Source organism: Diceros bicornis, chromosome 13 (assembly GCF_020826845.1).
Source record: "Diceros bicornis minor isolate mBicDic1 chromosome 13, mDicBic1.mat.cur, whole genome shotgun sequence".
In the NCBI taxonomy this organism is placed as follows: Eukaryota; Metazoa; Chordata; class Mammalia; order Perissodactyla; family Rhinocerotidae; genus Diceros; species Diceros bicornis.
In genome coordinates, this window is record NC_080752.1 from 10,653,640 (window position 1) to 10,668,778 (window position 15,139).

The 15,139-nt window shown below is 57.3% G+C and overlaps 1 protein-coding gene across 1 annotated transcript in view; it reads right to left on the reverse strand.

Moving 5' to 3' along the window:
* TRABD2B (TraB domain containing 2B) overlaps positions 1-15,139 on the reverse strand; it is a 220,156-nt gene that overhangs the window by 15,793 nt on the left and 189,224 nt on the right. The window lies entirely within an intron of this gene.

Consider the following 15,139-nt stretch of genomic DNA (forward strand, 5'->3'; position numbering starts at 1 on the left):
TGCTCACAGGGAGGTTGTACCTCCCCGTGCCTCAGTTTCCCCATCTGTAAAGTGGGAATGATTGTAACAGCAGTCACCTCCAGAGTTGTTGTGATGACTAGGGGAACAGTGGCTGGCATGTCGTGAAGCCTTGTGAGCGTTTCCTGTTGCATCACTGTGCCTCCTACTGTTAAGCTGACCCCAGCCCTGGACTGTCCAGGTGGGGACAGCCTCCAGCAGTCATGCAAGGCCCACCTCGGAAAAAACCTCCTCCAAGAAGCCCTCAAGCGCCCAACAGGTCTATGGATCATCTTTGTAAGTTCCACCAGCAACTTGGGTCTCCCTCCCTCAGCACAGGGGTGGGGTTTTGTGGGTTCGTGTCTGCCTCTTCACGTGACAGAGACCACGTGGCCACTGCCCTGTACATGTCCAGTCCATGTTGGCTGGACCCAAGCCATGGCCGATTCATTTGTTCACCATCCATCCTACATTATGGACGACACACAATAGCACAGACCCTGAGATGGCCACTGAGCACTCATTGAGATGTAAGATTCCGGAGAAGGAGAGAGCAACAGAACCCCACTGATTGCAGGGTCCAGCAGACAATGGCGTGGCATACAGGAGGTACAAACACAGAACTGACCCCTGCAGAGGTGGCCTCGTTGTGTGGGTGGGGGAGGGGGCTGGGCTTCATCTCACCCCCCACCCACCAATCATTCATTCAACAAACATTTGTGATGTACTTGCTCTGTGGCCAGCCCTGTTAGGCACCGAGAATCTCGGAATGAATAACAGTCCAGAGCCCCAGGAGAGAGTGGGAATCCCTCCTTTGGTGGGATGCAGGCTTGAGGGCTGAGAACACAGTGAGGCTCTCCCAGGCTCTGGTTAGGAAGAAATTTCCAGAGGCCAAGTGACTGAGGAGGCAGTAACTGCTGGGAGTCAGCACCCTGGCAAGCTGTGCCTCCTCCCTGGGCCTCAGCCTCCCTACCTGTTCAGCGTGGGCAGAGCAGAGGTTGCCGTGCGCCTGCCCGGCCCTCCTCGCATGGGCAGCACGCTCCCCTCCCGCTCGCCATGCCTCCCGGAACCCGGGGAAGTCCCTGCACTGTCACTCTAATTGCCCGTGACGGGTGGTGACAGGTGGGCAGCCAGAAGGTCAGCACGTTGACAGCCCCAGGGAGGTCTGAGGAGAACAGGAAGTGGACAAGCTGTTGGGGAGGGAGAGGCTCCCGGCACAGAGGGAGCGCGGCTGGGACTGCACCTCGGCCAGAGCAGAGGGCGAGCCAGCCGTGCACCTCTGGGCTGGCTTCACGACTGCCCAGGAAATCCCCCCACCCAACAGACTCTGTCTTGCTGGCCTGCCAGTCTCTGGAATCCCCCCTATGGATCACCATCAAAGACGGCTGGAGAGGGAATGCAGAGACTTGGCTTCTAGACCAGGGCCTAGCAGTCCCACCCTGAGACCTCAGGCAAACCCATCACACTCGAATGCTCTCAGCTCCTCTCCCTGCACAAGGGAGGGAGGGGGCTGTGTAGTGCCTGCGGGCTCCTCTAGCTCCCAGCTTCTGTGGGGAAGGCTTTGGTTTGACTCCAGAGACCCTTATGAACCCGTGCTCTCCCTCCCCCACCCCGCCCTGATTCACTTCATTCATCTGACCCCCATGGCTGAGTGTAGATCTAGCGCAGGGCAGGGGGGAGCAGGCAGGCTCCTGGTGGCACGCAAAGTCTCGAGAATCAGCCTCTTCTGACCTGGGCACTAAGCACGATATGGAAGGAAGCACACGAGGTTGTCACGGCACACAGGAGACATCTAATCCAACCTGGGCTCAGGGCAGACTTCCTGGAGGAGGCATTGCTAGCTGAAGGAGGGGATGAGAGTTAGCAAGGTGAGGATGGGAGTGGGGTGGCACTGAGAGGAGGCTGTTCCAGGTAGGGGGAAGGGCATGTGCAAAGACTAGGAGGTGAGTGAGGCTCACTTGGGAAGCCAACAGCAGAAGAGACGCGGACGACACAGGCATGAACAGGCCTCCCAGGGCTTGGGTGTTGTTGAGGACAGAAGACTCGGGTTTCTGTCAAGGCTGTGAGTCTCCAGTACATGATCCTGAGCAAGTGGCTTCCCTGCCCCCAACCTCAGTTTTCCTGTGAGTCAAACGGGCACACATTCCTTCAGCTGCCTCTTTGGGCAGCTGTAAAGCCCTAATGAGGCAGGAGGGGTGAATGTCCTTTGGAAAAGCGCAGCAGGCACTCTTGAGTGATGGGCTCAGCTGTCCCTGGCTGGGGCCATAGAGGCAGCCCCACTCTTGCTTGCCTCTGGAGCGTGATGGGGCTGGAAGGGACCAGGCATGGCAGCCTCCAGCACAGGCTGCAGGAACTCTGCCAGCAGCTCTTGGAATCCACTCCTGGCAGCAAAGGCAATTCCTTCTCTGCCTCCGTGGAGACCCATTTAAAGATGAGGGCCCCCAGGCCCAGCAGGAGTCTGCCCAGAGGGTTTCAAGAGCCACCAGGGAAAACAGCCCGCCTCAGGCTGCACAGGAGCAGCAGCAAATATTTACTGACTGCCGTGTGGCCGCTCCAAAAGGAGCATTCCTGGAGCCTGCGGAGGGGGCGTTTGGAGGGGCCCAGGCCTTACAGGATGCTGGCTGGATCCTGAGCGCTGCCTGGCAAGTGCAGTGGCCGGTCAGCGCCCGGTCCGTTCCCACAACCTCCGTGGTATCGGGACCTAAACGAAAGACTTGAGATACTTTGGGAAGTTGGAAACAATAAGGAATGACATTTTCAAATTCCCATCCTCTCCTTCTCCAAGCTGCAGCTGCCTTCACCCCCTTCCGTCCAGGGCGGGGAGAACAGTGTCCCTCCTGCCCCTCCCATACACGAGGCTACTCCTTGCACAACTCCAGGGGGCGCTTTTCCCATGTAATGCATGCTCCAGGACTGTAGGGTGACAGCCATTCACTCCGGAGCCCACGTTCCCATCACCCTCCCCCCATCGTCCTCTTTGGGGCTTGGTTTCACAGGACCCCACAGTCGGGCTGGCGGAACCTGCACCTCCCTTGGAGCCCATGGCCCCATCTGTCCTGGTTCATACTCCTCTCACTGCTCCCTGTCTGTCCTCTTGGTGGGTTCCTCTTTCTCCTGCCCAATAAATGTGGGGGCCCCAGGAACCCTGTCCACAGCCTTTTCTTCTCACTCTACTCGCAATCCGTAGACAAATCATCACCCATATGGTTTCAATCACCATACGATGCTGACCACTCTGGAAGTGCTGCCCCAGCCCAGACCCACGTGCCCAACGACCTACTGGACATCTCCGCCTAACACGCTCCACAACCTACACAGCTGACTCGCCCTCCCCTCTGAGGATGTGTCTCAACTGAGCTCCGCTGCCCAAGTCAGATGGGCCCCGACTTGACTTGACTACTCCTCCTCCCTCCTCATCCTCGTCCAGTCAGTCACCAGAGTCCCTGGGATTTTACCTCCGACCACGCTGCCCGGGGCACCCAGCCCTCGGTCTGGACCCTGCAGACACCGTCCTCCTGGCCCCCTCCAGCCCTCCCTCCTCCCTGCGCCTGGAAGGACCCTCCCACACTCCAGAGCTGCCTCTGTCAGGACGTGTTCCCAACAAGCCACTTGAGGGGAGATCGTGAGCTTTTCGAGGGCAGGGGCCATGTCTGATTCATCTTTGTCCCCAGGGCTAAGCCCAAGTCTGGCACACGGTGGTGGCTTCGTAAATGTTTGTTGAATGAATGAATGACAAAACCTCTTACTCCATATCCTTTCCATGATCTCATCCCATCCCCAGGAGCCTTGAGCTCACGGATGGCCTCCTTTTGTAGCCTCGGCCCGGCCCCTTGGTGATGCTCCTCCAGATTCCACCAATCCCAGGGGCTTGGCCCCTGGACCAGCCTCTGAGCCAGGGCCCAGTGCATGCCATCCCCGGGGGCTGGCAGACAGGGCCAAGGCTTGTCTCCAAGGTCAGAAATCTTGAAAAAGGCGCCACGCCCATCCTGGAACCCTCGGGGAAGGTGTGGAAAGTTTCCAGTGGGGCCCCGCAGCGTTGGGGCTCAGCCTGCGTGGCTTGCCCAGGCTCCCGGGGTCTCCTGGCCACCGCCCAACAGCTCCTTCCAGCACTGACAGCTGTTCTCTGGCCAGCTCTCTGCAGGAAGGCACGTTCCATTTCATCTGCTGAGGCCGCGTGGACCAGGAGAGGAGGAAAGAGAGGAGGACAGTGGGAGGTGGGGGACACAGAGGCACAGAGACAAAGAGTAGGGGAGAGGAGACACACAGAGAGAGGAGAAGAGAGACATGCACAGAGAGACACAGGCAGAGGAGGAGAGCTCCAGGACACAAGGAAACAGATAGGAGAAAGACAGAGGAGAGGAGGAGAGAGGGCCCGGAGACAGGCAATAAGAGAGAGACACAGAGACACAGCGACAATGGGAGGGAGAGAAGGAAAAGGAGAGACACTGAGACAGAGAGAAAAAGATGGAAAGAGACAGAGACAGAGCAGAGAGTTACAAAGAGACAGAGATAGAGAGGAAAGGAGAGAAAGGGAGAAAGAGGAGAGAGGAGAAAGAGAACCCAGAAATGACCACAAGGGGCATGGTGGAAGAGAACGGAATCCACTGAGGAAATCAGGGAAGGCTTCCTGGAGGAGGGGCCCATGTTGCCAGGATTCCCAGGATGGGCGGGATTCAGAGAGGGATGCAGGGGAGGACAGACAAGGAACGAGGAGCCAAGAGGAGGATTATAGGTCTTGAAAATGGTGGGGCTGGTTTGGTGATCGTCTGCCCTGACCCCGCAAGCCAGAGAGCCACTTAGGGGACATTTGTATGGAAAGGCACCCTGCTCTGAGTGCTTTTTTGCAGCCCCACAATGTTTTAGTGCAGAGAAAAAGGCTCCTCTTCTGGGCACAAGCAGGCCTGTGCCTGGGCACAAGGCTCAGTGAACAGAGCATAGGCTGGACCTTGCCCCTACCTGTCAGCTGGGCACAGCCCTGATTTACCCTCCGATGAAGGAAGGCAGGTAGGACAGTGAAGAATCCTGTCCTGGGGTTAGGACTGAAAACCTGGCTCAACACCCAACGGGCTGTGTGACCTCAGGCAGCTCCCTTCCTGCTCCGTGCCTCAGTTTCTCCCACCTCTGTGATTTCATCCTTTGGTGACCCGAACATAAACTCCTACTTAGCAAGCCTCCCGGGTCCATGATGCTTCCCAAACGTTGTTTCATTCCATCCTCGCAGCAGCCTTTGGAGGGAGCCCCAGTTCACAGACGAGGACACTGAAGCTCAGGGAGGGGACGGGACTTGCCAAGGTCACAGCTCGTGGAAGGCAAAGCTTGGACTTCCACCCAGAGACGTCCTGGTTCGCTGCACGGTCCAGGACTCTGGAACCCCAGCGTCTGCGAGGGAGCCTGACCTTTTGGGGGCAGGAAATTGTCAGACCAGGTGTCCCCTCTAAGGCTCACCAGATTGAAGAGAAGTGTGTGAGTGCTCAGCAAGAACAATACGCCAATTAACAGGGTAATTTCAAGACAGCGCTGGGGGTTGAGCAGAGGGGAGAACCAGATGTTCCCACAAAGGCTCAGGGTAACACGGGCTCCCCTCGGCCAGCACATGTGTTTTCTCTCCAGTGAGTCTGCCGGGGTTCCAGTTTTCTCCTCCTGGAAGAGGGATCCCAAGCCCATATTTATGTTCCGTCTTAAATTAATGCAAGGGAAACTTTCAAATGCTAATCTAGCTGCGAGGATCGGCTGCACGACAGCAAGCGACAGCAGTGTTTGTTTTCCTGAGGAAGTGTGACAGGCGGGCTGGACTGACGGACGGACAGACACTTGGGGGAACCACGGCCTTCTCGTCTTCCAGGGAGGGTCCGCGTGGGAACCGGGCAGAGCTGAGCTTCCTTTCTCCCTCCTGCAGGCCAGCCCAGGGCAGGGCAGGCACCTCTCCAGTTCAGCAAGGACTGAGGTGACACCTCCCCTGCACCCAGTCTTGTGCCAGGAGCTGAGACACACGGTCCCCACCGCGGAGGAGATCACAGTGAGGAGGGGAGACGGGCACGCAAACCATTACAGGGCAGCGTGAGCCATGCAGTGAGGGAGGGACAACAGGGGCCATGCAGCTGAAGGGAAAGGGGTGGGACTCAGAGCAGGGGGGTCAGTGAGGAGGGGCCTCAGGTGAGTTGGAGGAAGAGGGCACAGCACGTGTATGGGCACAAAAGGGAAAAAGGGCATGGGGTGTGCAGGCCACCAACACTCTCCCAAGCCACTGTCCAGCTCTGTACAGGAGTGAGTGCCCCATGGCTGGAGGTATGTAAGCAGAGGTCCGATGGGCACCTGACAGGCCTGCATTGAGGGGATTTAGACACCCTCTGGGAAGTTGGGCATGTCTGGGTGGAGCCTGATTCTGCCCCCTTTACCATCTGCTCCTCTCTGGAGGCTGCTAGAACTCAGGAAGTCAGAAATGAAAGAGCCCTGAGACTTCAGCGGGTCTCAGCTGGTCAGCCCAGCCCTGCCGTTAATAATGCAAAGATGGCTACAAATAACAGGAAAAGCAACCCCACCCACCATTTCCCCCGCACTGAGATTGTACCGAACACTTGGATGCATCTTCTCTCTTGACCTCACAGCAATCCTGCCGAGGCCAGCAGAATGTGCCCAGCGTCCTGCAGGCAGAGGGCAGAGCTGCGGTTTGCCTAAGCCACACACCTCACGGAGTGTGTCCGTCCAGAGGGCACTCTGTGGAGGCAGCGGCTGAGGCTGGGGCTCCCTGGACACAGGGTAGGCTCCGTCTGGGGACCGGAGCCGCTTCTGGGTCTCTGATACCTTCCAGACAGCTGCCCAGGTTGGGGGTCCCCTTGAGGACCTCCTCCAGTTGTGTACTTCCTCTAAAAGGCACCCCCCACCAGGCCTGTCCCTCCAAGCCCACCCTCCTCAGTTCTTCTCAAGTCCCCAGGGTTTGAGTTTTTCACTTTGGACCAGATCCTCTTTCAATCAATGTTTGGTACAGAGGTGAGGAAGCCTCCTCTGTGGGCCGCACCCCATCCCGTCGGTGAGGACACAAGTCCTGGGGGTTTTGACCAGCCTGCGCCCTGCGGGCCTCGAGCCAGCAGTGCTTTCTCCACAAGCCTTTACTGAGACCTCCTACATGCCAGACATGTGCTGGGCCCTGGGGACCCTGAGATGGGGTCAGACGTGGCACACATTCCCCCTGGGGCCTGAGGCCTGTGCAGGGTGACTGAAGGGCAGCACAGGCGCTGTGGGGAGAGCCCTGGAGAAGGAGCCTGTGATGGGGTCTGTGACTGCGGGAGGCAGTGCCGCGCCCAGGGCTCACTGTGGCCATGGTAAACACGCTACAACACCCAGAGGCTCCTTTCCTAGAACGACAGCACCCAGGACCCCAGGAGAGCTCCCTGGTGGCCAACCGTGTGGGCAGGGACGGGGCCCACCCGTTCCTGAGCCTCACTGTCACTTGGAGCTGAAACCCAGCTCTTGGGGTGTCCCTGCAGTGTCCCAGGTAGGTCTTCAGAGGCCACAGAGCACCTCTGCCCCCTCCCCTGGATGGCGCTGTTCTCCTGGGTGGGAGTCCTGTCCTCGGAGGACTTCGGGCTCTGAGGAGCCAGGGACCTTGAAATGATGACAACGCGGGAGCTCACACTGATGGAGTGATGGTGCCGCACGGGTTCTGATTGACTCTTAGGGGACATCTGAGAGGGGACAGCTGAGGGTGAGAGAAGCTGAGCACCTCATGCACCCAGGCTGCACCCCATAAGGAGAAGCGCTGGGTTTCCCACTCGGGCAGCCTGGCTCTGGAGCCTGTGCTCTTAGTCTAGGACACCTTCTCCTCCTGCCCTCCCCACACGGCCCGGCCGGAGCGCTGAGCCCGCAGCAGACGCTCCACCACTCCTCGCTCACTGAAGGAGCAGCCGTGGAGATCCAGCCCGGGACAGGGGCACTCCGCCCTTCTCAACGCTCTCTGTTCTGGGGACAAGCCAGCAGAGGGGACGTTCCTCGGGCTGCCTGCATGCTCTGGGCTGAGACAGGAAGGGCGACTCTGGCCAAGGACTGCAGCCCAGAGCAGGTGTGCCAGCTGCCAGATGTGCACACGCTGGGGCGGCAGGGTCCTTTGAAGCACCGTTGGAAATTCCGACACGCTTCCGGACACTGTGGCCTCACGCTCCAGCGTGGGGAGTGTGGCAGGCCCCGCGCGTTTGCCTGGGAGGGAAGAAAGGGGCTGGGCGTGTGCTGCCTACGTGCTGGCCCCTTCTGTCTGAGGTTAAAAAGGCCTTACGTGGGCTGTGGCTGCTCTTCTATGCCCAGCCATGAGCTCTGCGGGGCTTCCGTTCCTGAGGCCACCGAGCGGAGAACCAAGGGGGAAGGAGGTGGGTGTGAGTCCCGTCCTGACGACTAGGGGGATGATGAGAGGAATCAGAAGCAGCTGGACTTGCATCAGGGAAATTTCAACCAGTCTCACCTCCTCCAGGAAGCCTTCTCTGACTTACCATGCCTCCTTTCAGTGCCATTCACTCAAACCTCTGTCAGGTATGCATGGAGTTGCAGAATGCGGGGGCTAGAAGGGACCTTTGCCCTCACCCCGTCTAAGCCCCTCACTATGCAGCTGAGGGAGGAAAGGCTCTGGGAATGCCATATGGAAGGTCTCAGAAAAGAAGAGTGTCCACAAGAGCAGGCTGTTTCCCTTTCCCACCCTCACGTCCTTAACTTAACTCTCACCTTGCCCTTCCTCTCCCTTCTCACTGACTCCCTCCTAACCACCTTGCTGCCTTCCCTTCCTAAAAACCCTCTTGTTTAGCACTCAACGCCCTCCTCCTCCAGCCTCTGACTGCACGGCTGGACCAACAACAGTACCTGGGACTCTGTTTCTAGTTGGTTCTGAGGTCTTTTCACTTGCCAGTCCAATCTCACCTCCCAAAAGGCAGATACGGTGTTGTGGAACCCCTGGGTCTCCCACTGGCGGGCAGCAAATGTGGGTTCGAGTCCAGGTTTGCTGTGGGGTACCTTAGGGGCAGGGGGCACTTCTACCCATGGGCCTCAAGGTGGGTGCCCAGACATTCACTCATTCAACAAGTGAGTGCTGAGAACCTCCTCAGGGCCCAGGGGTGCCCGGCTGAGGCTGGCAGACGGCAGCAGCGCTCAGCATGAGTCAGGCCGTGTCAGGCGAGTCCTGGGGGCTGTGGCAGCCCGGAGAGGAGGGCACGGAAGGCCCAGGCAGCAGAGGGAAAGCACCTTCTCAGGACAGAGGGCCCAAGCAGCAGCCGGAAGATTTTTTCAGGGAGGCTGGTCCCCAGGAAGAATGGGCTAGTCAGTGTTGACTGTCATTTCCCTCCAGCTCTAGGATTCCTTCACTTCCCACCAGCACCTCGATTACCCATCTGCCAAATGGAATAATAAATACCGTCCCATCTCCCTCCAAGAGGAACGGAGGATGTGGAGGTCTTCTGAGCTGACGGATATGGGTGTTCTTCGAGCAGGATGGTGCCTACTCTCCAGGGAGCAATTGCTGCTGTTATTAATAAAAAAGATGTTCCCAGGAAGGGGATCTTCCAGCCCAGTCACACTGTCCCAGCTGATGTCAGTGGTGCCCTTTGAGCCCTGCCTGCACTGCAGATTCATAGCAAATAAATAAAAAGTCGTTGGTTTAAGCTAAAAGAAAAGATGTTAATGGCGTTTGGTATGTTGTCGTATATCTCTCCCTTCTCTCAACCCTGAGTCTTCGCCACTGATCTCTCTGTGTCCGGCACCCCCTACCCCCGGCGTTTCTGCTTCTGGGTCTGCGGCACTGCAGCTGGGGGCAGGATGAGGCCGACGCGGGCCTGGAGGCTGGCTGTGCGGGCACGCGGGGCGATGGCTACTGCACCTCTGTCTCCGGTGCCCACACAACCGGCCTTTTAACCCTCCAAATCCTGCTTTCTGCCTGGCCTTCTGCTTCCTGTGGCGGCAGGTGGCAGTGGTCCTACATGGAGGGATTTTCAGGTCCTGCAAGGCTCTTAGCTCCATCCGCCTCCCAAGCAATCAAAAATGGATGGAAGAAAACTACGTGGGAATGTTAGCGGCTATGATAATAGGATGTGGCAATGTCAGAGCCCGGGGCCAGAGCCTGGGGGTGTCACAGATAAACTTACATGCTGATTAGAGCAGGCCAGTTACGGAACACGTGATACCTGCCGTAACTGCTGGCTTCAGAGTTTGAAATGAAAGGGCCCTAAAGGTAACCTGGCCTACCCCTGAGTCTAGCCTATGTTTCCAACCCAGCTCCGCCAACTCCCACATTACTCATTCTCTTCCAGGTTCCAGAATGGCTGAACAAGTCATCCTGAGAAAGCATCAGTCCCCTGGAGCCAGGGACAAAATGTCATTTTCTTCTAGTGCCTGGGACTGAGACCCCCCTGAGGCCTGGGGCCCAGGAGATACAATGCAACTGAATGGAAGGAACTTGAGTTTGGGTGACTTGGTCCAGCATGTCTTTATAGAACATCTCCTAGGTGATGGCAGTTCTGAGGAGGTATGGGCCCTGCCCTAGAGTAGTTTGCACACAGTGAGATGCTTGTTGAGCAGTGGGTGCTAGACTAAAATCAAGAGAAAGCCTGGGGGACAGCACCCACAATCACACCCTGGCGGTTCAGTGTTGTAGAAAATCTTATAACTTTCGACTTGGGACCACTGCAGGGTCATGGGCCCTCATTGCCAGTCAGCATCGTCTGGGTTCCCAGCAGTTAGAGCACATACATGGCACACTCGTGTCCTAATTCTGGTCCATAGCAGACATTGCTAATCAATTAGGACCTCTTCTCTGCTGAGCTGACGGGGTTTCATCACCCTTCACTTATCCATCCACACTCCGGGCAGCCACCACCAGTCAATCATGGTTGGTTATGAGACGAAATCTATTTAACTTCCTGTCCACGTCTGTTCTTGTGGCCAATCTCTTTTGCATTTATGTCAAATGTTCTCCTCCCTTCAAACCAAGAACCCTCCCACTTTCCTCCACTTTCTCTCTGCAGATGACTTCACCTTCTATTTTATAGAGTAGAGCTCCGATTAGAAGCCTCAGGTCACCACCACATTACCTGCCTCTGGCCTCCTCCCTCCTTCCGTCACAGGTGAGGATGTGCCCTTCTCCACCCAAGGCCAAACCCTCTACCTGAGCTCCAGCCACCACCCTCCTGCCTTCCTGGAACCCTGGGCTAGTAATTTTTTCTACTCTCTCTCCTGGGTCATCAGCCTCACTCCTCCCACTGCATTCTTTCCATCACATTTTAAGCCTGCCAATTCTCTCCTATCTTCAGAAATGCTGGGAGTTGGGGGGGGAGGGGTAATACAGTTACCAACTTTTTATTTTGCCAAATAACAGCTTTGAAAGCCCCATTTGCCCTATATCACCATCATTTTTTTTTAAAGCCAAAGATGTTTAACTTCAAACATAGTAGAAAGGAGGTAATTTCAGAATATAAGCCTGTAAATTGAATAAATCTAGTTATTAAAAAATTCACCACCTTGTACTTATTTTTCTCAGTTCTTTATAGACCAGAGGAAACCCAAGGACCCACGTAAGATCTGCGGGGATCCTTCAGGTTCAGCTTGTCCAACTGCATGAGCCTGGCAGTCAGGAATTGGGTCTCCCCACCCCCTGGGCCGGCACACCCCCCCGTGGCAGCAGCCTGGCTCGTTCCAGAACGTCTGGGTTTGCACACTGTCCACAGCCACCGCCTGGAGAGGCAAGGCTTCCCTCTGGGCCTCCAGATGTCACCCAGCCCTGTTCAGAGTTGTCACGCATGTCCATACCCCAAGTGTCCCTGAACCTGCTGAGGAACCTCCAGAAGAGGTGAAACAGCGCCTCGCTCCAGAAACATCACAGACGTGAGGGAGGGTACTCTCCTGAGGGATGTACTAGCTAAAACGGCACCCCGCCCACAAGATCATCAACATTTCTGGAAGAATACGGCAAGGGCACCACGAATGGGGGAAACAGCCAGGACTGGGACACAGGAGACAAGGATTCAAGTTGAAGGTCGCCTGCATGGCCTTGAGGAAGCCATTCCTCCTCTCTGGGCCTTAGTTTTCATCTGCAAAACGAGTATGATAAAGCCCCTCTCGTGGCGTTATTGTGAAGATCAAAGGTCATGTAATCTGCGCCTGGAATGGTGGCTGGTGCACAAGGATCCCTCCACCATGTAGACTTTTAACTCCATGATATAAAATGAACGTATCCAGCACAATGCAATGAGGTGGGTGTGTTAGGCTCAGGTCACACATGAAAGACTGAGGCCCTGGGAGGTGAACTGGCTTTCCCAGGCTCTCAGCTGACAGTGGTGGAGCCACACTTCACACCCAGGCATCCTGAGCCAAAGCTCTGACCCTTCGCACCAAATCCCCCCGTAGAGCAGAAATGGGGGGCGGGGGGGGCAGTCTGCCGTCAGCACTGGAAACCCAGCCTGTGCTCCTGGGCTCTCAGGGAGGGATTCTGGGGCAGGGGTGGCCCGGGGCAGGGTAGGCACGGGGGGCCAGGCAGGGGGAGGCTCTCTCACTCTCTATCACTCTCTCTCTCACCTTAGCTTGCGCAGTCCTTCTCCAGAGCTCTAGAGCCAGGAGCCTGAGGCTGCTCTGTCGTAGAATGGTGGGACCTCATTGGAGGCCTGGCTCAGACACCTGGCAAGGCCGGCTAGCGGTGGCCAGGGTGTCTTATAATTATGTTTCTGTTTCCCAAGCTATTTCCTAGAGACACTCATTGAAACTGGATCTGAGAGGCCTCTGCAGGAGCAGACGCACACCTGGGGCAGGGTTAGGCGTATTTCCAATGGCATAGACCCTCCCTCCCTCCTACAGCCTTGGGGGCCCTGTGCCTTCTTTGGGGACCGGAGGGGGATGGACAACAAGAGTCAGACCGACTCAGGTCCCCAGTGCCCGACGGTCTGGGAAGGCCTGAGATGGAGCTGCAGAGCACCCAGACAGGAGGGTGAGGAGTGGAGCGGCGTGTCTGGGGGTCGACGCTGCCCGAGAGCTTGGCCTGGCCCTGCACGTGAATCCTCAGCCTGCCACAGGACGTGGGACTCCGGAGTTATGTGGCCCTAAGAACGGAACAAGGCAGGCGTGGACTTCTCTCAGCTCAGATTGGGGGTGGACGTGTTTTATGCCAATGCACTGACTGTTACAGGTCCATTCAGCTGGCTCCCTGACTGCACATAAGAACTGAGCCTTGGATCACAGCTCCCGGCCCGGGGTCCAGTCCTGGCTCTGTCCCCCACTCACCATGAGCTTCACCCATGTGCTGGCCTCTGTGGACCTCAGTCTGCCCATGGCTATGATGAGGTGGGCAGGCTCAAGCTTGGAGGCTGCATCCAGCTGTGAAACTTTCAGGTGGAGGGGAGATTTGCAGCACAGAGTGGGCCATTTGCTCCAGGCGTGGCTGAGCCGGAAGCGGCAGCTGCCAGCGAGATCTGCACACGGCTCCCGGCCTGTTGTTTGTGGAGAGCAGGTCTCTGAGAGCCGAGGTGGGGCTCACAGCGCCCGGTCTTTACTGCTGGCCTGTCCTATGCTCACCAGGCCCAGGGGAGACCTGGATGGGAGGACCTGGTCAACTTTCATTCACCTGTTCACTCCTTCACTCGTTCATTCTTTCATACCCTTATCAAGCTCGAAACCTACTACACACCACTAAAACCCCAGGGATGATTGAGTGGTGCCTGCTCTCCCGGAGCTCAGGGTCGGGGTGGGAGACAAAGCCAGCACCATTCACCAGCTACAGTGTGGGGAGCGGCCCGGAGTGGGGAGAGGATGAGGAGGCTGGAGCTGATGGTGGCTTGGACTGGGACAGTGGCAGTGGGGCTGGACAGAGTAGATGGGTGTGAGGTCTTTTCGGGGGTCTGTCAACAGGACAGACCAAGGACCAGCTGATTTCAGAGATGAGGAAGAAACTGGAGCTGGCCACAAGACCTGTGTGCTGGCCGGATACCTGAGTCAACACTTGTGTCCCCACGGACTTGGGGCTTCAGGAAGAGAAGGGCAGTGTCCAGGCCTGCCCACACGGCTGTGACTTTCATCTCTGGGCTCTCCTGCTTCCTTACCCACAGGAAAGAGCTGCTGTTAGCTTCCCCCAGACCCCGGGTGACTCTGGTCCTGCAGCCCGGGGCAGGTGGGACAGGAAGGCCCTGTCACCCCAATGAAGCATGCAGAATGCTGGGACCCTTACTGGCCTCCCTCAATGACTGGGCTCACCAGAGGCTCCTCCAGGCCTGGGGAGGAGCGTGGGGACTAGCCGAGCCCAGTGGCCCCCCTCTGTGTCAGCTGGAGGCTGTTCCAGGGCAGGACGCACTGCCCAGATGCCCACAGGAGGAAGGGCTGGGGAGGCAGCTGAGTGGTGAGGGAGAGGGAGAGGCTGTGTTGGGAAGCACTTACTTCCCTGCACAGTCTCCACAGCTGTCCTGACTCATGCCACGTCCCCAGCAGGTGTCCTGCAGCTGGAGAGTGGCATTGCCCTCTCCATGAAGTCAGTCAAGGTCCTGCTGGCTCCTCCAGGACCCCCTGCAGAAATCCCTCCCTTCTATGGAAACTGTGAATATCTCCTGGAATCATAGATGGCCCAGGTGAGCTTCGGCTCCTTCTGTTCAGATGAGTAAACCGAGGCTCTGAGCGGGGAAGGGACTTGCTAGAGGCCACAACAGGCCATGGCACAGCTCAACGTGAGCCTAGAGCTCTTTCTGTCCAGGCCCAGGTGTGGCCTTAAAGACGCTAGCCCAGAGGTCCTGTGTTTCTGAGGCCCTCCCACGAGCCTCTCCTGTGTGGAGGGCTGCAGAGAAGGGAAGGCAGGCACAGACAGACGGACAGATGTACCCTGCTCTTACCCTTGAGGTATGTGGGGGGGTTGAGTGGTGGGGGGAGGGGGCTGGAGGAGGAAGACCTCAAACAGCAGGCATGCCACATTACGAAATAGGACCCTCCGGGTTAGACTGACTGCTGACCTTGGCCTGACCCTGGCAGGCAGGCCGGTGTGGGTGACCAGACAGGAAGGGAGGGCGAGAGGGTAGCGGCAGTGAGTGCTCACCAGTTGTGGGCGGAGCATCTCGTCTAATTCTCACAATTTGGGTTGAATTCCATCAACCCAAATTGCAGCAACACGAGCAAGAAATACACGTTCTTCATTGTAGCTCCGGAC